Raw genomic sequence first — 25952 nt, forward strand, 5'->3', positions numbered from 1 at the left:
AGTCCCTTAAGATTTTTGAATGGAACAGTAACATGATCTTACCAAGGTTATGGGAGTATCAGCTAGAGGAAGGCTTTGAGTCTGAAGATGAAAAATAGATGATTACTATAATTTAAATAAGAAGAATTAAGGGCAAAGAAGAAGAAATAACAGCTTGAATCTGAGTGGTTTCTACAAAGTTGAGGGGAGAGACAAATTGTCTTTGAGGTAGTTTTTTGAAAAGATAGAACAATCCTTAACATAAAATTAGATATGTAGGAGAGACTAGAGCCTGAATAGCTAATAAAATTATGAAATTACCAACCAATAATCCTATATTAATTATTTACTATGTACATACCTATATGAAGGATGGGGCAGAGTTGGCAAGTGAGTAGATAAGAGACATTTGCTCTCTTTGGGTGCCTCTATTTTCCAGATTCAAGAGAAGATGAATGATACAAATATCACTTTAGGTTGCTGAAAGGAGGAAAAGACTAAGTAGAAGCTGACATGAGAGGAGCAGTTAGTCTCCATCATGTTTATCCTAAAGACTCAGAAAAACATTTTTTGGGGGGTAAGATCTAGTTGAAAGAGAAATATTAGAGAAACCTGTAATATTTTTTGATATTTTCTGTGCACCTGATTCAGTCTAACTATCCTCTCAAATGTAAATTCAGTAAGATAATAGAAAGCAACCCCAGCCCCTTTCCCTGCCTTCCTCTATCTGTGTGGCACATAATCTGCCAAATTATATTGTCTAACTCCAGTTATGCTAAAGTGGATCACTCTTTGTCCTCTCCTCCTTACACAGGAAGTGGCCTAAACTCCCTATAAAGATTCTACTTATCCTCATCTCCAGGTTGCTAGATCCATGTTGATCCCAGTCCACCCACCCAGCTTGTGACTTTCCTCTTTCCCTTTCCTCTTTCCCTTTCTTAATTGTCTTTGATGTTCTCACCAACCCAGTTTGTAGCTTTTCTTCATTGCTTAAACTTACTATCTTCTTAAAAACTCACTTTTTAAAAACTTGCTAAAGAACTCTGTAAATTAACTTGCAACTTTTTGCAGTAAACTGTAAATTAAAAATTAAGCCTTTTCTTACTCTCCTGAATCAGAGAACTTGATGATTTCTTCACTGATAAAAATAACCTTCATTCATCCTTGCAAGCCCCCTCCTCTGAACTACTCTCTAACCTTCATTAGGGCTCTCTTGGTTTAAACTCTTCCCATTGGAAGAGCTCTTTCACTTAGTATTTTCTAGTATGTATTCTTCTATGTATATTTTCTCTGATTTCTCTTTTACCATCAATTTGGATAAATGAATTTCTTTACTATTTGCCATATGTGTTCAGTGTAGAACTGGCATTTAGGGAGAAAGGGATCAAGCTTTGGAAATAAAGCTTAGAACCCTCCTTTCCCCATTAAAAAAGAGCAAGAGGGTGGCTAGGTGGCCCAGTGGATAAAGCACCGGCCCTGGAGTCAGGAGTACCTGGGTTCAAATCTGGTCTCAGACACTTAATAATTACCTAGTTGTATGGCCTTGGGCAAGCCACTTAGCTCCATTTGCCTTGCAAAAACCTAAAAAAAGAGCAAGAGAGGCTTTCTCTCACACATGGTGTGAAAACTCATTCTATAGATTGAAGGAAAGAAGAGTATATCTCTCTAGTGTCCTTCCCCCTCCCCTTCTCCATGTGCTCCAAGTCACTCCAAGAGCAGATAAGTGTTCTGTTTTCCTCAAAAAGGAGATTCAGACTAGAATTGCATCTATTAGTATAGTATTAAGACAAAAAAAAAATTCCCATCTACATATGATCTGGGTCTCAGAAAAAGTTTTGTTATATTTCATCTGGATCTCCCTTTACCCTTTTCACAATCAATTATGCTTTATTTCAATTTGCATATAATCAAACCTCCCCATTCCATAAAACATAAGTACCTTGAAAGAAAAAGCTTGATCATTTCCTATTTAATTATTTAAAGTGTATTTTCTTGGTTTTTTGATTAACAAAATTCTATTATTCCCATGTATTCCATTCAAGAATAAAAATGAAATCCATGTAATAATTAAGCATAGTCAAAATAAATTCATATATTGACCACATCCAAAAAAAATGTCTCATTCTATACTATGAAGTCATGACTTCTCTGAGGAAGCAGCCTTCATCATCAATCCTCTGTAATCATGATAGTCATTGTGTTGGTGAGTGTCAAAGCTTTCAAAGTGGTCTATCTTTATTATGTTATTGTTACTGTATGCATTGTTCACCTTGGCCTGCTCATATCACTCTGAATTAAAGTTTAAGTCTTCCTAGATTTCTCAAACCATCATTTCTTACAGAGAATTTCATTACAATCATTCATCAATGTTCAGCTATACCCTAATTGATGTTTTATAATTCTTTGTCACTACAAAAGGAAATGCCATAAATACTTTTTGTACCTGAGTCCTTATTCTCATTCATTAGTCCCTGTAGAAATTGCATTGAACCAAAAGCTATGTACCATATAGGAACTCTTCCAAACTGCTTTCCAGAATGGCCATACCAATAGCTTCACCAACAATGCATTGATGCATCTGTTTTCCTATAATTATAGTACTTGTCATTTGTCATTTTTTGTCAGCTTTGCTAATTTAATGGGTATCAGATTTCCACTTTATTATAGTTTATATCTCAGGGTTGCATTAATGGGCATTTCACTAATTATTAGTGATTTGGAGCATTTTTATATGGTAAATATAGATAACTAATTTCTCACTGGAAAAAACCATCTGTACATATCCTTTGACCATTTATCAAATGGATATTTTTTGTTCTACACTATCTTCATTTCCAAATATATGTCTTATTTCTCTCTTCTCAGAATACTATCCTTTATCACAAAGATAAAAAATAAGAAGAAAATAACAGCTATTTATAAAGTGCTTGAAATTTATAAAGGCACTGAACTAAGCACTTTGCAATCATTATGTTATGCACAATTCTGGAAGATAAGTAATATATTATCCTCATTTTATAGATAAGGAACCTGAGGCAAACAAAGGCTAAATGATTTGCCCAGGATCATATAGCTAATAAATATCTGAGGCCAAATTTGAACTCAGGTCTTCTTGACTCCAGGTCCTGGACCTAACTTTCTATCTATTGTGCCACTTAGCTACCCTTGGGGAAAAAATAGTTTAGTAAAACTAATTAATAAATTGTAAAGGACTGAAATTATTTACATTATACTCATTTGCAATTTTTCTAATTTGTTTGGGTTTTTTAATCATTATTTTATAATCATACCTCTATACCTTATTAGGATCAATGGAATAAAAAGGAACAGAAAACATACTGATGAAACACCTACTATGTTTCAGACATTGAAGATTCAAAGAGAAAAATAAAACAATCCCATCACTCCCCATTCCCATTCCAAAACTACACAATTATAACCAATTCTGGTAACTCAGATTTAAGATTTTAAAAAATAAGATATTTAAGATCATTTAAGAGTTAGCAAAAGTTTTCTTAACCACCTAGTACATAGACATTTAGATTAGCCTTGATTCCACTAAGCTCAGTTCTCCTGGACCTGTATTAAATTACTCTGCTAGTTGAAGGTTGGAAACCTGAGATAGGAGCTTCAATCTCTAGGATCCTGCCTTTTTTGTTTGTTTGTTTTTAATATTCAGTCATCCAGAAAACTATGTCAACATCAAGAATCCGATTCCCTTGGTACAAGCATATCTCAAAGGCAGTTTCCATTCCTTTTAAGGAAAAACTTGTCCAACTTGCAAAGGAAGGAGTCTTAGAATATTGCTCCCAACACAACACCATATTCTCCCCAAAAGTAAGTAATGGACTTCATTGAATTTCAGAGCAGTCAGTTTCAATTATTGTGTTGTGGTTCTTTCATTGTTCATTGATCTAGTCATGAAATATATTGTTTTCCTGAACCAGGAAAGGTCTTTCTTCACTTTGCATTATCTCATATGTGTTTTCCATGCTTCTTCTTATTCATTCCTATCCACTATTTCTTTGATCTTTAGCACCTAGTACAGTATCTTACTTGCAGAAGACACTTAATGAAGGTTTATTAAACTGAACTGAATAGAATACCAACATGCTGTGGTTGTTCAATTGTTTCAGACATGCCTGACTTTGGAACCCCATTTGGGATTTTCTTGATAAAGATCCTAGAGTAGTTTGCCATATACTTCTCTTATAGAAGAGGAAATAAGGCAAACAAGATAAAATGACTTGCCTAGGCTCATACAATTAGTAGCCAGAGTTAGTCTTCTTAACTCTAAGCCTAGAGTTCAATCTACTGTGCTAGAGTATGGAAAGCATATTTTCTATCCTTTTTTCTATTTTTGTTCTAATCCTCCACTCCAAGTACTTATCTCCCTGATTTCTTTTACATCCCAACTAAAATCCAATCTTCTAGAAGAAGCTTTCCCTAAACCCTCTTAATTCAGTGCTTTCCCTCTATTAATTATTTCCTAATTATATATATATATATATAAAACATACATATATGTGTGTGTATACACACACACACACACACACACACACATATATCACTTTGTAAATAGTCAAGTAAATAGCATATAGTCTTTTCCATTAGATAATAAGCTCCTTGAGGGCATGGACTATCTTAGCATCCCCAGCACTTAGCACAATGTCTGTTTCATAGTAGGTGACTAATAAATATTTGTTGATTGATTTCTCAATTCAATACATTTTAAAAATATAAAGATTCCCTTTTGCTTCAAAACTATTCTCTAAGTATTTTGTTGGTGAGGGAAAATGACCTTTGGTTTGTTTAGTGTTTTGTAAAAAATCTGATATTCAGACATGGTTCTATTATTCTGTTCATGATGTGCCAAATTAGTGCAGTGTATTCCCATCTTGAGCTCATTGGTTTGCTTCATTTCACACATAAAACAACCCCCATTCCAGCCCTCTTCAACATCAAGCAGTACATCAGGCAACTGGTACCACCAGGTTGAGCTGCCTCTGGCCTCTCTATTACCCCCTTCCCTGCTCAGTCCATCTGCCACCTTTCCACTCCTTATATGCTCCCTGTCAGTTGCCTGAATTAAAGACCACATTCAGAAGATTACTCAAAGAGTTCAGAAAGCAAAGAAGGTTGTCCAGAACAGCAAGCAAGAGGAAGTTTGGGCATTAAAAAACTCAAAAGCAACTGTGAGATACAGAAGTAAGAGGAGACTAAAGATAGCTTTGAATTCCCCATGGGCACCAAGGGAACAAAGAAATAGGGAACAGTATTAGCAGCAGGGGTCTCTACAATACCTCCAAGTCCCAGAAAACCAATATGAAAACTATCATAGTCTTGTAGGATGGTTTAAATATTATCCTCAAATTTTAAAATATCAAAAGCAGCCATATATCACACAAGTCATTGCAATTCTAAAAGCAAAATTTGGTGTTTCTTGAATTTTTTTAAATAAAGATTTTTATATTCCCTCTAGAAAAAGAATTCTGAGTTCCCCTTCCACTGTTATTTCAGTCCATTAGGGATTGTCATTATATACAACCAAATTTTCATTTTGATTTTTAAAAAAATAAAATCACAGCCTTATGGCATCCGTCCAAGTCCTCAAAGTCATCATTTACCTGGATTACCAAATTATGTCAACCCTGCAGCAACATCCATTGCCTGATGATCCACTTTAGTGAACACAAAAAAGGTCTTTAAAAAAGAATTATGGGGGTTTCTTAAAGAATTTATGCTTTAGGGGTGGCTAGGTGGCACAGTGGATAGAGCACCAGGCCCTGGAGTCAGGAGGACCTGAGTTCAAATAGGACATCAGATACTTAATAATTCCTTGGCCTTGGGCAAGCCACTTAACCCCATTTGCCTTGCAAAAATAAATAAACAAACAAATGAATGAATGAATAGATAGATGGATAAGAATTTATGCTTTAACTATAATCACCAGATTGCAAAACCATACAGTGATCTAGAGAGCAGCTACAAAATAAAATCAGAGAGTACTGTAGTAAGAGTACTGAACTGGAAATAAAGAAGACATCAAACTATACCTCTAATGCTAACTATGTGGCCATGGGCTAGTTATTTATCTTCTCTTAGTTTCAGTTTCTTTATCTGTATAAACCAGAATACACTTGTTATGAGATGCAAAAAAGGACAATGTACTAAAGAATTAGTAGCTTTTAAAACACTATTCAAAAGTCAGTGTTGTTTTTTACTATTACTATTGTTATAATACTACAGTTTAGAGTTTAGCCTTGAAAAGAATCTTAAGGACCATTTGAAGCAAGTCTCTCACTTTTTAAAGACTAGGAAATTTTGACTCAGCAAGGTTAAGTAAATTACTTTAGGATCATGCTGGTAAATAGCAGAAGTAAGACTACAACCTAATTTTTTTAACTCCATTTTCAGTGGTCACTTAATCATTATCAGTGTTTCTTAATTTCATAACCAAGAACCAGAAAGATTAAAAACTAGTACAATTCATGCAATGAATTAGTGGCAGAAGGAAGGGAAGGAGGAAGAGAGAGAAGGGGAAGGGAAGAGGAGGGGAGGGGAGGGAAGGAGGAAGGAAGGAAGTGTATCCCTGCCTGACTCTTATGTTCTGAGACGTTTCTGTCTTAAGGTCTTCACTCCATCTGGTGCCTGATTTATTGGACCTTAATTATACCTAAAGTTCAAATTCATATATATACAAACTTTTCCCTTCCATGATCTTCTTTGACTTGACTCTATAGTCTGCTAGCCTTTACTTTAAAAAAAAGGTTAATTTTATTGAATTTCAATAGTTTACAAGTTTACTCTTCCAATAATTCAATTCAATAAAGTATACAAGTAATCAAAAATTTACAAAAAATTACAAAATCAGCTTCAAACCAGTGCTCAAAGCTGATTGATATAAGCTATACCTTCTAAACCCATTCCTGTCCAACTTGAAATCTTTAACATAAATCATGGCCCACCTACTTAGATTCAAAACTTGGCATCTATCCTCCATTTTGGTCTGGCATCCCACACTATGTCCACTGCTTGTCATTTAGTATTTGACATAATGGAACAACTTGGAAGACCTGGATTTAATTCCCTATTCTGACACGTGTTACCTATGATCTTGGACAAATAAATTAACTCACCATTGGTTTCCTCATTCAGAGCAAGAAATTTGGATTAGATGGGAATGGGGTTGGAGATGGAAGAAGGATTTATTAAGCACCTACTGGAAGTAATAGGAGGCCATTGGAGTTTATTGAATAGGGAGATAACTTGGTCAGACCTATGCTTTAGGAAGATTAATATGATAGCTGAGTTAAGGATGGACAAGAGTAGAAAAAGATTTGAGGTTATAACAACAATCAGGAGGTTATTGAAATAGCCCAGATGTGAAGTGAAGAATGCCTACACCAAATACTGTGCCAAGGGTTTTACAAAATTTCATTTGTTGAGCTAATGTTATGACTTCTAACGTCCCTTCTAACTCTAATGTACGGCTATCCACCATAGGACCTTTGACCCTATAATCTCCTACCTAAAAGAACTACCCCCTACCCCTATTACTTGAACTGTAATTTTATTGTCATAATTCTACCAATGGTATGGCTCTTAGTCCTCTCCCCTCCTATCCAGTAGCTGTCTACAATGAAGTGTTAATTAAGTTATCATTCAGACTGCCTGTGGAAAGAAAATAGCAATATAATAGTCCATGACCATGTCATGACAAAAATACAAAAATTAAGAAACAATCAACAATGAGGTGCCTTAAATATTCTAGGTACTATACTAATTGTTGGGAATACAAATTAAGATCAAAAGAGTTTCTGATCTCTAGGAGCTCACAACCTAATGGGAAAGTTAACATGGAGACAACTATGTAGGAACAAGATTGAAAAAATAAATTGGAGATAATCTCCAAGATAAAACACTAACTGGAAGGGGGATAAAGAAAAGCTTTTAGCATAAGGTAGACTTTTAGTTGAGACTTAAAGGAAGCCAGGACTTTGAGAGAAAAAGAGAGAGTTCCAGGAGACTTCAGGCCTGAGAGACAGTCAAAAATACAGAGTAAGGAGATGGAGTGTTTTGTGCTAGGAACAACAGAGGTCAGTGTCCTTGAACTGCAGAGTACTTAAGAGGGTAGTTAAGTGAAGGGAAACTGGAAAGGTAGGAGGGGCCAGGTTATGACAGGCCTTCAAAGTCAAACAGAAGGTTATAAATTCAATACTGGAAGTAATAGGAAGCCATTGGAGTTTATTGAATAGGGAGATAACATGGTCAGACCTATGCTTTAGGAAGGTTAATTTGATAGCTGAGTAAAGGATGGACTAGAGTGGAAAAAGATTTGAGGTTATAACACAATCAGTAGGTTATTGAAATAGTCCAGACGTGAAGTGAAGAAGCCCTGCACCAGGATTATGATACTGTCAGTGGGGAGAAGGAATGTATAGCAAAGAAATCTCTCTTAAGTAGAATTGACTTGATTTGGCAACTGATTGCAAACAGGAGGAAAAAAATGAGGAATGGAGGATGGCATCTAGTTATAAGCCTGAATGACTGGGAAGATGATGGTGCTTTAGACCATAATAGGGATAGGGAAAAAAGGGAAGAATTTGAGAGAAATATGAGTTCGGTTTTGGATATATTAAGTTTGAAATATCTATAGAAAATGCAGTTTGAGATGTTCAAAAGGCAATTATAAATGTGAGACTGGAGGTCAACAGAGAAATTAAAATTGGATAAATAGAGCTGAGTGAGAATCACTTGCATAGAAATAATAATTGAATCTGTAGAAACTGGTGAGATCATTCAGTGAACTAGTATAGAGGGAGAAGAGAGGAGGAATCAAGTCAGAACCATGAGAGGCACTAATATTAATGGGTGTAGGGGGAAATGTTCATTCCAAGGCCTGAGAAGTAAAAACTGATATCCCACTTTCAGAAAACAAAAAGTAATAAGACATTTGTGAAGCACTTTATTACCAATTGATTCTAAGGTTAGAAACAGAAGGGAAACAGGTTAAAGAAAACAAATACCCATACATACAAAAATACTCCAGACAGCATCATATTCAATAACAACAAAAAAATTTTAAATAGATTAGTAATATTTGGGAAATAGTTATACAAATTATGTTTAGGAATGTAAAGGGATGTTAATAAACTATGAAGAACAACAAATGGAAAATTCAGGAAAAACTGGAATTATGTAAAGTGATGCATGGTAAACAAAATAGTCAAAGAACAACAGAAACAATATACAAAGCAAATATCAATAATATCAATACTAAAAAGGCAACAATTTCAAATCAAATACCATGGGAAAAGTTTGTATTCTTCCCATTTACTAACAAAAGTGGAAAATGAAATTTACTATCAGTCCATTCATCTAGAGGAGGCTTTTCTTAATTATATTGAAAGATTGTTTCTCTCAGTCTGTCTGTCTCTGTCTCTGTCTCTGTCTCTGTCTCTCTCTCTCTCTTTCTCTCTCTCTCTCTCTCTCTCCCTCTCTCTCTCTCCCCCCCCCCCAATTTAGGTGAAAATGGAAAGAGTATGGCAAGTTTAGGCTTTGGTTGGGAATTAGCTGTTGTGCCAAAGCAAAATGTATGGAAATAGGGTTTTTTTTTAAAAGAATAGGGACTATTAGTGCCTCCCTTATGAAGTCTCAGAAGCCTTACCAGACTTGCTTTTATATAGCCATCTCCATTTTCTTTATATGCTAAAGTTCACACGTAAAAAGTTGAAGTATAGCTAAAAAATGGGTCAGTTGGTCTAAAGGTCATTTCAAATCATTGAAGATGTCAGCCTTGTTCAAAAGAAGATCATTAGTAATGAAAAGAATTAACATGCATGTGAGCAATACAATCTGTAAAATCTTAAAGCCCATTAGAAAGCCTTTGTGATACAAATTTACTGAAGAATAGATTTTAATGAGTTACTACTGTTAAAAGGTTTACTTGGACAGGAATTTGTTTATCCTGCTTGGTGGAAATCAGATTCAATAATCCTAATGGTTTTCAGTGAAAATGTGTTTTTTTCCTGAATTTTGAGAAATGAGTCAACCTATCTAAAATGATTCTATTTCATCCCAAAACCTATAGGGAGTCATAGAGAGTGAAAGGGACCCTGAGGTTATCTAATTCTGCTCATTTTTACAGACCCAGAGAGGCTAAATGGCTAGTTCATCATATGCGTGTATATATATATATATATATATATATATATATATATATATATAACCTAAGAGCTAATACAATTTGCACAATCTATATACTTTTATTTTCAGTTTTTAGAAGAGAGACAGAACTAGGACTAAAAGCCAGTTCTTCTGTCTCAAAATTCATATATTACATTCAATTTGGATCAATGTATACCATGGAAACAATGCAAACTGGCAAATTGCTTTCTGTGGGGGGTGGGGGAGGGAAGTAAGATTAGGGGAAAAATTGTAAAACTCAAAATAAAATCATTAAAAAAATTCATGTGATACTTAGCACTCAGTCATTTGCCTATTCCCACATTGTATCAAACAATGAATGAGAATTTTTTGGAATCACAGCATTTTAAACTTGCGAAACTGGGAATAGCTAACATAATCCCCATGGTTGGTTTTTGTGTTGTTGGTTCTTTGTTTCTTTGTTTCTTATCCGCACAAAAGAATTTAAGGCTCTGACAGTTAAATCAACTTGCCAAAAGTCACACAGTAAAAGGTCTTCTGATTTCTGATCTACTCCATGTTCCTCCATGCTGTGATAGCTCCTTCCTTTTAGACGGTAACTAAAAAGTAATGAGATTTATTTATTTATTCATGATCCTTCCGCAACATGTTTCAACTTGTAGCAGTAATACTTTCAAGATTAGCCGGCCAGTCTTGTGCTACTCAGTGTTGTGAATAAATGTTACTTCATGTCAATTTTTTAAATACTATTTAAAGTAAAGAATTACTATATAATTTTGTGAGTGTCAAATCTACAAGTGAGACACTTGACATATTAAAAATAGATATTCACGGGGATGAAGTAATCTTGAAAACAATGGATTCTGACTGAAACCAAAATATTTAAAGGTTAGGAAGACGATCATGTAATCAATCATCCCATAATACTTATAGAAATGCTGAAAGTATTGGTTCATTTAATAATAATAATAATAATAATAATAATAATAATAATAATAATAATAATAATAATAATGTTTGTCCTTTATTCTCAAAGAAGACCATGACATCTGGGAGGTGATGCTATGACAAGCACTTGAATTGGATTTGAATGAGGGGAAGCTGTGCTAAATCACCAGTCTCACTTTCTCCTCCAGAGCCATCTGGGTCCAGTGGTCAGATATGAATCAAGACCCTGGATGAGAGGCAATTAGGCAACTAGATGACAAAACTAGTATTAATTTAGTAACCAAAATGTATTCAAATTCCTTTCCTCCTGACTCCAAGGCCACTGCTCCACTACACCACCCAGCTGCCCTATTTTACAATTTACTGTGAAAATGATGTCTGAATAGTTGTTTAAATATTGAAATAGATTTCTCTTTTTAACACTGAAGTGATATCCTTTGGTTTTATATCCCAGCATATAGAGCCTCTAGTTTCCTCTCCCAGAGCTCTCTTGAAACAAATTAAAAGACAGTTCTTTCTCAAAACTATCAAAAAATGCTGTAAAATTCTATTGTAAGCAGTATTCCACACACACATATGGTCCTCCTACCTCTACAAAGAAACTGGGGTGCCTTCTCATATTTCTGGAACCTCATTACATTTTCAAAGAATTCAAGTTTCTTTTGTGAGGAAAGATTTTGAAAGATTAAAGAACTATATAAAGGTATTTTTATTACTATTCAAACATTACATTGATTTACCAGTCTGTAACTTAAAAGCAAAGAAGTGATGTTAGTTTCTTGATAAAGATGTGATGATTTTTAGATCATTACTGGCAATATCACTTTTGTCCACATGAGGCTCCAGCAGTGAGTGGTGGTCAGTCTCCTGAGGCTTTTTTTTTTTTGTCATTTCCTGGATCCAGATCCTGGCAAGACAGCTGATTTCTCTATTATGTCAGGAAGACAAGAATGACAATAACTATCCTAGAAACTCTCATCAAGCAATTCATCCACTTTCTCTACTCCTTTCTTTTTTCCTCTGACAATCACTGACTGTTGATTCCTGTTGGTTCTTGTCAGTCCAAATTGTCATTCCTTATATTTTACTGAAACAGCAGTTGCTTTCTGTAGATATGTTTGAGCTCTCCCTTTCCAGGAAAACCTTCATGCTGTTACTTAACTCCAAAAAGTCAAACAATCTTCTGGTCCTAGCAAGTTCCTCAAACAATTCTCTTTTTTTCATATTAGGTAGTTTCTCCTCAAAACACCATTTCAAGTGTCCAGGACAGTCACATTCACTCTTTCATTATTCTCTGGATTCTGCTCCTTTATTTTCTGGACTTCTTTCCTCACATACTTCAGAATGGGAAGCTTACCTCCCCAAAAGTATATTGTTTTCAGCTCCCTGCTTTTTGCATAAATGCAATGGATACTCATTAGATTGTAATCTCCTCTGAGTAGGAACTCACTTTTGTTTATTCCTAGTACTTAGCACTCTGTTTGGGACATAATAGTAACTGATAAATGCTTGTTGTTCTACCTTTTGCTTTCTTAGCCTTTTCTCTCACATACTGTTCTATTCTTCAATCTTTTGGAACTAGTTATGATTCACTTGGAAATTAAATTTAAATTGAAGCAAAATTATTCTAAAAGAAAACTTGGGTAGAAGGAAAGTTTCTACTCAGATTGTAGCCACTTATTTCAAGTGAAAAGAAGCCAAAAAGACTTGACATTTTCTCTGATGTTTCCAGGAAAAAGCTAGACAAAACATTGTGTTTTGAGGGGAAATGGTCACTAATAAGTGAACAAGACACAACCTTGGTAAATATAGAATTAGAGTCTGCTGGAAAAACTCCAACACTTCCAAGATCTGAAAAAATTCATGTGTTCATAATCACAAATGAAACAATGTGGATTTACTTCTGTTTTCTATGGCAGTGTTCCTGTAGTCAAGCGTTTTCATTACATGGAATCTCTGAAATATTTGATAGATTCTGTAAGATGCAAAAGGAGTAAACTGTGTCTATATGATGATTTTCTTAACTGTAACATTGTTCTGAGTTATAGTGTGCTTTCTATGAAATACTTATTAACCTAAAAAAAAGTATTATTCTACTTCCTTGCCCAACTAAGAGGCAAAACAGTCAAAAACAATTGGATTTGGTGTCATATGATCCAAGTTCAAATTCTACCTCTGCCACCTAACATCCATGTGGTCTTTCACAAATAACTTCTCTATGTCTCAATTCCTCATCTTTTGTATTTTGAAGACTGACAAGATGATCTCAAAAAGTAAATTCCAATTCTATCTCTGATCTAGCCTTTTTCCATCAAACTGCAATAACTTTTAAGCAATTCAAGTCTAACACCACTGAGAATATTCAAGGAAATGTGTTGTAGACTATTGCAAAGAAGGAGTTCCAGCTTTATAAACAGGTAGTATTTATATTGTAATTAGGCTTTCAGCCAAGACTGGGGGTCTTTTACATGCTACTAAATATGCAGAAATCTATCTCTGGATTGATTTAGAAAATGCTAATGTAACCTTGAAAATTGCATAAAGGGTGGAATTAGTTCTGGCCATCCTTTAGGGGGAAAAGTCATGCATGATTCCAGACATTCTTCAGGAGGAAAAGACAGACTTTGGAAGTTGCAGGCATATAAAGGAATGCAACTCATAGACATATCCCTAATTTTGCCTCTATGGAGAATTCCCCTTGAGTAAGATGACTCTCTCTTTTGTTTCCACAAGGGATCTTATCTTTACCCCCATTAGAATAACTTGCATTTTTGCATATTTTCTGGAATATCTCTCATTTCTAGAACTTCAACATTCTGTTTCCATTTGCTTAGATAAATGAGTTTACCCATTATTTATTTTGGGGGATGGTGGGTGAAAAGCCAAGGTGGTCAGTCTTCTCATCTTAATAAGGCCTAGAAACCAGGTAAATAGCTTTTGTTCGTAAACAAACTTGGAACCCTAAACCAGAAATATTTAAGTAGATATGTGTGTGTGTGTATATGTATGTAAATAAAATTTTCTAGGTCAGAATTCATTTGGGGGATAGGTAATAACCTTCTCTAATTCCTTTCCAGGTGGAGATCTCAGTCTTATTTAGAAAGGGATAGGTCAAATTTCAGAGACATTTGTCCATGTCACATACTTTGCAAGCCACATTTAATCAACCCATGTGGAATACATGTCTTACATGGGTATACACATACATCATGTATATTCCTGCCATCAATCAACATTATTTCAATGGATGCACCTGACAAAAACACAGGGTCATTCTCCAAATCTGAGCTTTTATAACATAAAAGAGAATATTACATCCATGAGACTAGAAGGTTTAGTTGAGGTCCTTGAGTTTACTGCCCAGTGAGTGAGATCACCAAAATATTGGAGAAAAAGGCCACACCTTCCCTACCACTCATTAGAAGTTCTGAAGTTAATACTCTATCATCTACAGAGTTAAAGGCACACATCAAGAAGAAATCTATAGGGGTGGCTAGGTGGTGCAGTGGATAAAGCACCAGCCTTGGAGTCAGGAGTACCTGGGTTCAAATCCAGTCTGAGACACTTAATAATTACCTAGCTGTGTGGCCTTGGGCAAGCCACTTAACCCCATTTGCTTGGCAAAAAAAGAAAAAAAGAAAGAAATAAATCTGTCTCTTCTTCTATCATAGGGTAAGTTAAAGCACAGGTCTTATGATATCATTAAAGTCCTCTCAGTTCTGGGTTTTCACATGACCTCTGAAAAGTCCCAGAGTTTCCATGTTGACTTGTAAAACTAGGAAGAGCAACTTTGAGTATGATCCTCATTGCTGATGGAATAAATACAGTTTTCCAAGGTATATACTTTAAAGGAGATAATACAATATTTCTAGTATCCCTTCTTTGTCTTGTTTTAAATCATTAATTTATAGTCTTACTTCTATATCTTATCAGCTATAGATAGAAAAGAACAAAAACTGACAGATCAATCAAAAACAAACATTGATTAAGCACCTAATGTGTTCAACATTGGAGAAAGATAAGGAATTCTTTGGGTCTTATACTTTTCTCTGTAATTTAAGAAAAATATGTGGTCTATATTAATAATCTTTTTTGATATGAATTTTATTATCTTACCTCTTCTTCTGACCATGTTAACTCTTTATACTTGAATCACTGAACTGAACAGATTTCTTTCAAGTTTCCTCAGATACCACCACAACACTATCCTCCTAAAATGAAATTCCTAGACTTAGAAAAAGACAAAAAGTCAGATCTAGAAAAGTTAGTAGAAATCAGCTAATTCAACTGCTTCATTCCTTACACTGAGACATTGTGTGACTTCTAGGTTACATAGATGATCTCTATAATTCTTTATTGAGTCATAACAGAAAAAGGTTATGCAACAGGGATGGGCACTGGGGGGCCTCAAGTTACTATAACTGAGAAAAAGTCTTGCCTGAAATGTGCATTTGAATTCACCAACCTGAATCAGTACAAGAGTTTCTTCATCTTCTTCTTCATCCAGAAGTTCCCTACATCAATGAAATTACAGTTCTTTTCTCCATGCTTATTAAATATAAGAGACTATCTGTTCTCATCATACTCTCATCAAGAGTATGATTCAGGCTTAGTATGTGGAAAAAAGGAGCAGTCTGTCAAATCAATGATGTGAAACTCAAACAAGATAACAAATAGAAAGTTGCAAGGAATTATGATTGAGCTTTGTCAGATATTTTTCACCTATACTTACAAAGAGGACTAGCAATTTAGAAGATGAAAATTTTTCACATATTTAATTGCAACAGCAACAATATTGCCTTTAGGCACTGGACCAAAAAGCTGTGTATGTATAAATTATATATTGTTTTACTAGCTTTTAAAAATATCAACCTATTAAGATCAATCTTTTGCATTGGGCCTTTAAAAATTAAGAAGTGAATTATTCAGAGGTTCAAGATAGGAACAATAATGAATGTTTATTGATCTCAATATTGTAGAGGTAAGGGGATTTCACTTAGGTATTCAGTTTGCCAAAACAGTTCCTTTTTACAAATGTCATCAGGGTATCTGTGATTAGTTAGAAATTTGATCAATCAAGGCTGTCTGTCATTTTGAAATGGCAGGGGGGTTTCTTTTTTAATGTTTTGCTCCAGGGTATTTATGGGGAAACCCTAAAAAATGGAGACTTGCCTGAAAAGAAAAAGAGAAAATACTTGGAGTCCAGTAGGGAGGGTAATGATCCAACCAAAAAAGATGAAGGCCATCAAAGCCAAGACACAAAAAACCTGCTGAGTCTTTGTTTCTTGGGGATATGTTCAAAGGAAAGAATGTTGGGTAGAGACTCTTTCTACCCTCAGTACAGGGATATTTCTTCTAGGTAAACTGAAGTTCAAGATCATCTGAGGGACTATAGGAATTCAAAGATAATAACATACAATATACACAATTATGTTTCTTTCCCACATGTATTTCTAATACAGTTAAAATCATATTTCAGTGAATATATAGTGGCTGAAAGTGGGTGGGGGTTGGAGAGAGAAAACTTGCAAAAGATCAACATAAAATCTATGGTTAAAGAAACTTGCCAATTGCAAAAGTTTGCTGTATACCTTTTCCTCCCTCTCATACCTATGCTTCTCCTACTCCTCCACCATGTGAAATCAAGGTCAAATCAACTCAGTCACAATTCCTGGATGGAGTCATATCATCCAAATGTCCCAAGGTACTACATTCTTTTACAATTGTAAATTCTTTGAGAACTATGCCCAGAATCCAAGTGGAACTGGTCAGTTGGCAATAGTTTCCTTCCTCCTTCCTCCTTCCTCCCTCCCTCCCAACCTTCCTTCCTTCCTTCCTTCCTTCCTTCCTTCCTTCCTTCCTTCCTTCCTTCCTTCCTTTTTCTTTCTCTTTCTTTTCCCCTCCCTGGGCATTCTGTGTTCAAAGAAATATAAATTTTGATCACTGAAACCTCACAAGTTATCCTGGGGTTTACAGACGAATTTCTTTCTTAAGTATCATGACTTAAACCCAAATCAATCTGATTTTCATTGATTGGCCAACAATAGGTCCCAGACCAAGCCTCACTTGATCATTGTTTCTATTTTGGCCCCAAACTCTGACAGTCTTCCCCTCCCACACTGATTTTTTTAATTAGGTAAAAGAAACCATTCTTTATCTCATCTCTTACCTAACCTTAATCACTGAATGTGTGTTGCCTCAAAGTGCGACCAGTTAGCTTAAAAAGACTAAGATCTCCCACTGCATCCATCTCCAGTTATCTTCATCTATATCTTGGCAGATGATCCAGATAGGTGCAGAGGAGACAGTGAGACTGGTTACTGTGCAAAGCTTTCCCTCACTTAAATCCAATTCATTTGCATGTCTTGGCATCACATCCCAGACATCATGGTCCTCTTCAAGAATGAAAGACAAACAACAACAAAGCCTAGAATTTAGCACATCGAAAGTCCATAAATGTTTTGTTTTGTTTTTTGTTTTTCATTCATTTCCAGATTAGTTATAAACAAAAAACATTTGACATGTAGGGATATAGAAAAGATATACAAATATAGGTAATTAATGAAAAGTACCTTTATCAAATAAACTTTGTGAAGGAAGTGAGTTGTCCTTCAGTCATGTTTTTCAATCAAATCTGACTTTTTTGTGTCTCCTTTTGGTATTTTTCTGGCAAGGATATTGGAATGGTTTACTATTTCCTTCTCCAGGTCATTTTACAGATACAGAATGGAGGTAAACAGGGTTAAGTGATTTTCTCAAGGTCACACAATTAATGTGTCTGAACAGAAACCCTGAAGACTCCATGACCAACACTGTTTACTTCATCACTTAGTGACAACTATGCCAATAAGTTAAATCCAGTTGGCATGCAAAAAATTATTCCAGCTTAAGTCCTAGGACTGGTAACTTCTCCAGTGTTAGCACCAAAGATACCTTCTTTGTTTTTCAAGTCAAAAATACAATTCTTGGGTAATTTTGTTTACAACAGATATTTAAAGATAGAAGGAATCATAGAGATCACGAAATACAAAGCCTTCATTTTACTAATGAAGAAATTAAGGCTAACAGGAGTTAATTGACTTGCTAACAACTGTCACATAATATTAGCTAATGTTATATTTGTAATAAGTATAATATTAGCTACTGTACTTATAATATTAATAATAATAATAACTACCATTTATATAGTACTTTAAGTGTTAGTATAAGGCAAGTTCCTGCTCTCAAGAAGCTCACACTTAGAGGAGAGTACAGTGACAGATATATATCCTCAGATGTTAGAATCAGGGTGAACAGAAGTCCCTAGATGTCTAGAGGATGTTGGCTAGCAAGGGTTTATGATCATATATCTTACCCCAAAAAACAAAATAAGAGGGTGAGATCAGTATGACTTCTAAGATTCTTTTTGTTCTTAAATCTATGCTACTTCTTCATCTTCATGTCATTCAGATAGCATAGGTATTATTGACCCCATTTGACAGAATTGACAGAAACATACATTTAGCCAGTCAGTGGCAAAGTCAGGATACAAGAATAGCCAGGTCTTGGATACTAAGTACTTTTTTTTTGGTAGTATATTACATTCCTAAATTTTGGTAATCTGAACATATGCTTATTTTCATGGCCAGGTCTGAGTATTGTTAAATTCTATGTTTTGGAAATAAGAACTATATTATTATAAGCCAATCATAATTTGGCATATCACATTGTACAAAGAAAATAAGCAGAAAGGCCTAAACAAAGTGTTCAAAGGATTGAGAAATCAAAATAGCTGTGACTGTCAGAGTTTATCCTGGAATCATGTTTCCTATTAATGTGGTTATGTTGACTGACCAAATACAAAATGGCCTTGCTCACCCCATCCCACCACAGAACCCCAGTTCCATTCTAGAAGAATAGCCAAGACTTTGTGAAACAGTAATACAGTCTTGGGGGATAAAGGAAAATGATTGCAAATGTTCAGTTTCAAAGTCCACATCCTAAGGCAAAATTACATGGTTTTCTTTTTCCTTATTCCAACTTGAATTAGGCAGTTCGCAAAAACAAGATGTCCTGCCATAAATGTCAAAGCAACATGGACACGGAAATATTTCCCCTCCCCAATAATTTTTATATGAACAGTTCCAGAATAATCAGAAAGACTAGGGTCATTATCCTTTCCAATACCTTAGATCCCTGGGAAGACTGACAAGTAGAAATAGTGGTTCAGGAGAAACTGCTGACCTTGGAGAAAGAGGACCTCAATTTCCTCCTCTGTATAATGAGAAGATTGGACCAGAGATCTCATCTAGCTCTAAATCAATGCTTCAATGACCCCATGTAAGTTAACATTATCATTTTACCATGTGCTCTCTCAGGTCAATAATCAAGTCTTATTTATCTGGTATTGGTGGAAAAGGAAAAGCATTGATAAATACAAAGAGGACTCTTTAAGCAACAAACAGTTGTTAAGTACCAATATACCAGAGCTAGGAATTTTAAACACACACATACACAAATACACATACAAACATACACAAATACACACACACAACTTGCTTAGGCAGGGAAAATAGGAAATAATCAACAGAGAGAAAGCACTAGAATTAAGGGTGATCAAGAAAAAGTTGCTAAAGAAAGTGGGTTTTAAATTGTGAGTTGATGAAATCCAGGGAAGAAGTCAAGAGGTTACCATGAGAAGAGACAATTCCAGGGGAGACAGACAAAAATAATGCTGGGAGTTGGGAAATGGAATGTTTTAGTCAAAGAATAGAAAGGTATAGTTCTACTTTTCAAAAGAATATAAAAACTGAGAGTTTAAAACTTTTTTTATTTTGCTATTACCATTTCACTGAGTCAGATGCTAAAAGCAAGGGAATTGTTCTAACTGCCTTAGAGAGAGGCTTTAGAAATTCCTGCATCAGTTCATGCTTAGAAAGAAAGAACCCATTTCCTGGGTACTTTGAAAGACTTGACCTCCTACAAAGAGAGATCATTTATTTCTGAGTTGGGCCAGTTCTCTTCTGGGGAAAAGAAACAGGCTAAGGACTGATACGGAGTTTGCTACCCACTTCCTTACAAAGAGGTGATGAACTGAGAATGTAGATTGAGACATATTATTGGATATGATCAATGTGAGAATATTTTATTAGTTATATTTATTATAAGGGTTTTTGCTACTTTCTTTTCCCATTGGAGGGGAAGAGAAGAGAGGAAGAGGAAAATAGATTTTGATTCATTAAAAATATACATATTTTATAAAGAAAAGAACTTGGTCTAAGAGGAATGTAAAACCAGGGAAACTTGATTTCCCTTCCTTCACTCCCTTGAAGGTTCTCTAAAATTCTTTTCCCCTCAAACACTGAATGCCCAACCTTCTAAGTTACATCAGTAGTTGTCCTGACCTTTTTCCTTCCTTTCCACTTCATCCTTCTGTCTCAATTTACCCTAATCCTCTAGGGAGGTTATCTAAGAATCTATTAATCCTCCTAGATAATGCTGTACCCTTAAAGAAAATGAGTCTAGAGGAAAGAGTAAGTAGAGCCATAAGGGCAATATGTTTAGTCAAAATATACTTCTCAAGTAATTCTACATCAAGATTACTGCCCCCCCAAAAAGGGGGGCAGCTAGGTGGCGAAGTGGATAAAGCACCGGCCCTGTAGTCAGGAGTACCTGGGTTCAAATCCGGTCTCAGACACTTAATTACCCAGCTGTGTGGCCTTGGGCAAGCCACTTAACCCCGTTTGCCTAGCAAAAAAAAAAAAACCCTAAAAAAAAAAATTACTGGCCCCACAAGAAGAAATCCTTACAATTGCTAATAAGAATTTAAATGAGCTAAAAGGAACTAAGCCCTTTGATTACATAAATAAACCACAAATTTCTAGGGTCCGGAGGCTTTTCATTGACCTGACTTTAGATAAAGTCCATTCCCATCTATTCAAAACAATCCCAATTTATTTTAGGAAAAAAAAATTATTAGACTGGCAAAAAAATGGAGATTCTTTTCCCTAAATTTTATTTGTTCATCTCATTCAAATCTGAATTATTTAGCAGTGACCTAGTCCAGATCTTTTCTTCTCTTCCTCCTTTACCTTTCCTAATAGCTAAATCTATAAAGACATTGGAGAATTATAGACATTGTTCAATTTTAAGGTGCCCTGAACTTCCTTCCTCAAGTTACCTTCCTATAATTTTCTGACATCCCTATAGAATTAAGTTTCCATTGAGATATTTCTAAAATCACAACACTTCCTGAACCACTGATCTCTCATATGTCATCCTATAGCCTTCCACCCCACTCCCATCTAATCACACCAGATATCTGAGAAGGAAATTAAGCCAAAGTTATGTTTAAATGGAGGTGGTACTAGGTATTAACAAGTTCAATTCACCAAAATAATGTTCCTCCTTTTCCATTTTTATTTTCACTACATTCAAGATCATCATGTTGAAAACCAGCCTCCATTCTATCAACCACTGTCCCTTGAAAAAAATATGTAAACATCCCTGTATCATAGTACCGATTTTCTATGTGGTTAGAATTTGAGGAGTTTTTCCTGTGTTTGAACTTTTGCATTGATTTCCATTGACAATAGATTATAAACTCTTTGAGGACAGAGACTGTTTCACTGTTGTATCCTCAGCATTTAATAAATATTTGTTTCACTGATTAACGGGATGTCTTCATCTAAAAGAAGTGAAGCTCCTTGAGGATGTACTAGTACACTTTTGTCTTCATATTCTTAGAACTGAATACAGTTTTTAACAAAGTAGGTTCAAAAGAAATGTTTTTCATTCATTAGTTATTGTATAAATCTCAGTCATATGCTTCACTTAAAGAATACTAGAGCTAAAAGAATGAATTTCAAGGATCAACACCCCCAACCCCATTTTCATTCCAACTTAGTCCACAAAAAGTCTATTTATGTTTTTGTTTATTCATTTATTTCTATATTTGTTTAATGTGATTAGTATTTACAGATCTATTAATCTGTTGTTATAGTTCTTCCCACTAGGAAACTATAAACTCTTGCTTTTTTGTTTTTATATCTCTAATGCCTATTAAATGCTTAATGATTCTTATAGAATTAAAATTTTGATAACTAAAACCTTGAATTTGTAAGAAAAAAGTGTTTCATTCCTAGACTCTAACTGCCTGAGAGATGTTAACCTGCCTCATTGTATGGGTTATATCTTCTAAGCATAAGTACCTGAGATTGGCCTGGATGATCCTGTAGCAGTGGCACTGAACCTGAAATGCAATGCTGAGTTCAATTTGATCTTGGCTACTGACTGTCCTTGCCTGACAGACACACTTTCCCCACCTTTTAGATCGGGACAATAATATCTATACACTGTTGAAAGTTAGGCCATTGTTCCCAGTCCTACTTATCGACTAGTGTTTGGGGAGGCTCTGGTGGGAAATGAGACATAAAATCTGCAGGTTTCTGTAACCCCCAACTCCTTGTCAAGTACCCCAACCTGCAAATTGTCAGGTTCACTTGCTACCTAGAGGAGGAACTAAGATGCAAGGGCCCAACCTCTTTTGCTGAGGTTAAGACAATCTGGTTGGTCTTAAAAGTACCTATAAAAGCTATCCCCACCTTGAAGTCATAATAACTGTTCTTCAGTGGTCTGGCCTTAAACTTATAAAAAGCTCCATTTAATTCTCTTTGTCTTGGGTTTTGCCTCATTAATCAGAGTGTAAAGCTGAAATGAAGAACTTCTTATCAATGCTACCTTTTTTTGCATAGTTATTGTAAGGAAAGCTTTCTGTAAGCCTAAAAGTTTATAGACATGTGAGTTACTATTGTTAGGCAAAAGGAACACAAAGATGTAAGAAATCAGCATGAAAGGGAAATTATCTCCTTAAAAGAAGAATTGTACTATAGAGAAAATGGAGTGACTTTGGAGTTAAATCCCACCTCTTATGCTAACAACCTGTGTGGCCTTAAGTAAGTCATAAACTCTGAGTCTCAGTTTCCTCACTGATAAATCAAGGGAATAGATAGTCAGTTCCTTTCCAACTCTAGTCCTATGAGCTTATAAAATAGACCTAAGAGAGAAACAGATATGAAAAAAGTCAACATTGAAAAGATGATTAGTTATTACTTAAGGGAAAGCTGAAATAAGATAGCATTTAATATAATAACAGCAATATTGTTTTAAGAATAACTTTGGGGGCAGCTAGGTTGTCTGGTGAATAGAGCATCTGCCGATTTGAGTTCAATGTGACCTTGGGTAACTTAACCCCATTGCCTAGCAAAAAAAAAAAAAAAAAAGAATGACTTGGAATGAATAAATTATTTTGTCTATTATAAATAGCCAAAATTTGTCTATTATAAATAGCCAAAGGATAATAAAGGATATTTAAGAATGCCATCTGCATCCAGAGAAAGAATTGATAAATAGAAATATGTATAGAATAATTTTACATATATATATGTATATATATATATATGTATATATATATATAGCCTTGTTTGTATCTAATGGTAGCCATGGAGGGAGGAGAAAAAAAAGAAATTCACATAATTTTCTTCTATATATTTAAAGAGATTAAAAAGTTGTGCATAATATATTTGCAGTTTCACATACAGTCATCTTAATTTATTGTACTCTACTAGGGAAAACCTTGTTTTATTCCATAAATTAAAAATTGGGAAAAAAAAGCTGAAAACCTTTTATAAAGAAGTCCCAAGGAACTAAATAAGAAATAATTAAAAATGTGCTTAGAAGGCTCAAAGGGACCCTTTTTTAGCCTAATCTGTACAGAAATCATTGAAATATAATTGTCCCCCACATGGTGATCTAAAGCGAGATAATAAAGAGAATATTTTTAGAAGTGGAAAGGATTAGAGTTTGGGAAAGATTTTTTTCCTCCCTTTGCGGAATGGTGCATGCCCACTATGCCTATAAAGTGTGCAAACATCTGAAAATCTTCTACTCCCACTTTGTACCCTCAAAATAATCAGTAATGGTAGTTTTCATTTCTGCTATCATATGAAAGCAATGCCTCCTACCACACTGAAATAGCATTCTGTGACATGACATCTACCCAAATATTTATATATAATTTACTATGATGTAGGCTGAACAACTTCATATAAATTAGAGTAAAACTATTGCCAAACATTCATTTGCAACATTTCATCTGTCTTGGCAGAACTCATATTGGGTAAATATATTTTAGGGGTAATTCCCACAATCATTTACTTCTTTTGGACCAGTTTCTATATATGACTCCTTTACTTGTTCATTACTCACTATCTTCCTTCCTTACATTTGACTTTTTACTCCTACTGTTTCACAAATATGTATCTGACCAGATCCCACTGATTTCTTAATTGCCTAATTCAATTATCAATTTAGAGTGAACAAAGGCCTATCTCTGGAATTAGGATATATGATCAAATACTATGTCCAGTGCTTATTCACCTGTGATTTTGAGCAAATCATTACCTCCCTAGGCCTCTGTTTACTTATCTGTAAAATGTTTGGATTGGACTACTTTCATCCTTTTTGGGCCCCCTGATGCTTTTGACAGTTGATCATTCCCTCTATTCTAACAGATCTCTCTCCCCAAAACTCCAACCCCCCCAAAAAAGTTTAAATTTCCTAATTCTCTAAGGAGTTGGGCTAATTTTTAAAAATACCTTTAAAAAGTTCTTTAAATTTAACAGGTGTTCAATGTTTGTTGATTTTAATTAAATTGAATTAACACATGCTTTTTGAATTTCTTCTGAATGAGTATTTGATCATATATCCTACTTGTCATTTGCTGCCATGGCATATTATAAAAGTAGTTTATAGAAGGTTAGACAGTTCCAAATGTTGAGTTTCCTAGCAGGCCATTTCCCATGGCTTAATCAGGTAGCTTGAAAATCCAAAGCAAAATATAGATTAAATGCTATGCTCAAAATAAGGAAGACCAAGGCTTAAATCTCTCCCCAGATATGTATTAGCTATGTGACTTTGGGTAAGTCATTTGATCTCTTTAACCTTTAGTTTTCTCACCTAAAAATCAGGATACTAATCTTTACCCCGCCCCCCGAGAATAGATATAAGAAACTGTGTACTTTGAGAAACTTAACTATAAATATATAGAGAGATGTATGTACATATATATATATATTAATCACCATGTGCTTCTTTGGTCACAAATGAAATCAGGCAAAAAAGGCTGAATACCAGTAAAAATCTAGATATGGGTCTGAGTGGGCAGAAAGAAACACTAAAGTTTATGCACTGTTGATAGTTGACCAGGAGTCATCTTAAATTCAATAATTCAACACTTATTTATTTAAATACCTACTGTGCCTCAAGCATTAATGCCTGGTACATAGAAAGTGCTATATAAATACCAGCTATGAGAAACAGGAGAATGAATAAGGAGGAGGAGGAGGAGGGAAAGCAAGAGGAGAAGCAGCAGGAGGAGCAGCATTTCATGGGAATAAGATTCTGGCATCCAGACTATCCTAATATGAAGAGTAACTTGACTATAAATGAGAACTTGATCAATGTGGCACAGAGCAACACTTAAAAACTCTGCATTTGAATTAGAATTCTAATAAACACCATGGTGAATAGAAAGTATTTCTGTACTCATATTTGGAATTGAAAGAACTTAAATATGCAAAGTAGAGAGGGAAGGAAGGGAAAATGGCTACTACAAAATGAAAGATGACAATTTTTTCTTTTTGTCTCAATTGCATATAAAAACAATTTTTAGCACTTTTTAAAATTTTGAGTTCTAAATTCTCTCCCTCCCTTTCTCCCTTTCCCCCCTTACTTAAAAAGGCAAGCAATTTGCAATATATTATAGATGCAAGACATAGTTCTATGTTGTTAAAAAGAAGACAAAAAACCCCCAAGAA

General features: G+C 34.8%; 1 long non-coding RNA gene across 1 annotated transcript in view; it reads right to left on the minus strand.

Annotated features, from left to right (window-relative positions):
• LOC141522095 (uncharacterized) overlaps window positions 1-15387 on the minus strand; it is an 86995-nt gene extending 71608 nt beyond the window's left edge. Inside the window, exon 1 of the long non-coding RNA XR_012478127.1 lies at window positions 15214-15387. This is a non-coding gene — a long non-coding RNA (uncharacterized LOC141522095). The remainder of the gene's footprint in view (window positions 1-15213) is intronic.
• Between the last annotated feature and the right edge of the window lie 10565 nt (window positions 15388-25952).

This window comes from Macrotis lagotis, chromosome 1 (genome assembly GCF_037893015.1).
Source record: "Macrotis lagotis isolate mMagLag1 chromosome 1, bilby.v1.9.chrom.fasta, whole genome shotgun sequence".
In the NCBI taxonomy this organism is placed as follows: Eukaryota; Metazoa; Chordata; class Mammalia; order Peramelemorphia; family Peramelidae; genus Macrotis; species Macrotis lagotis.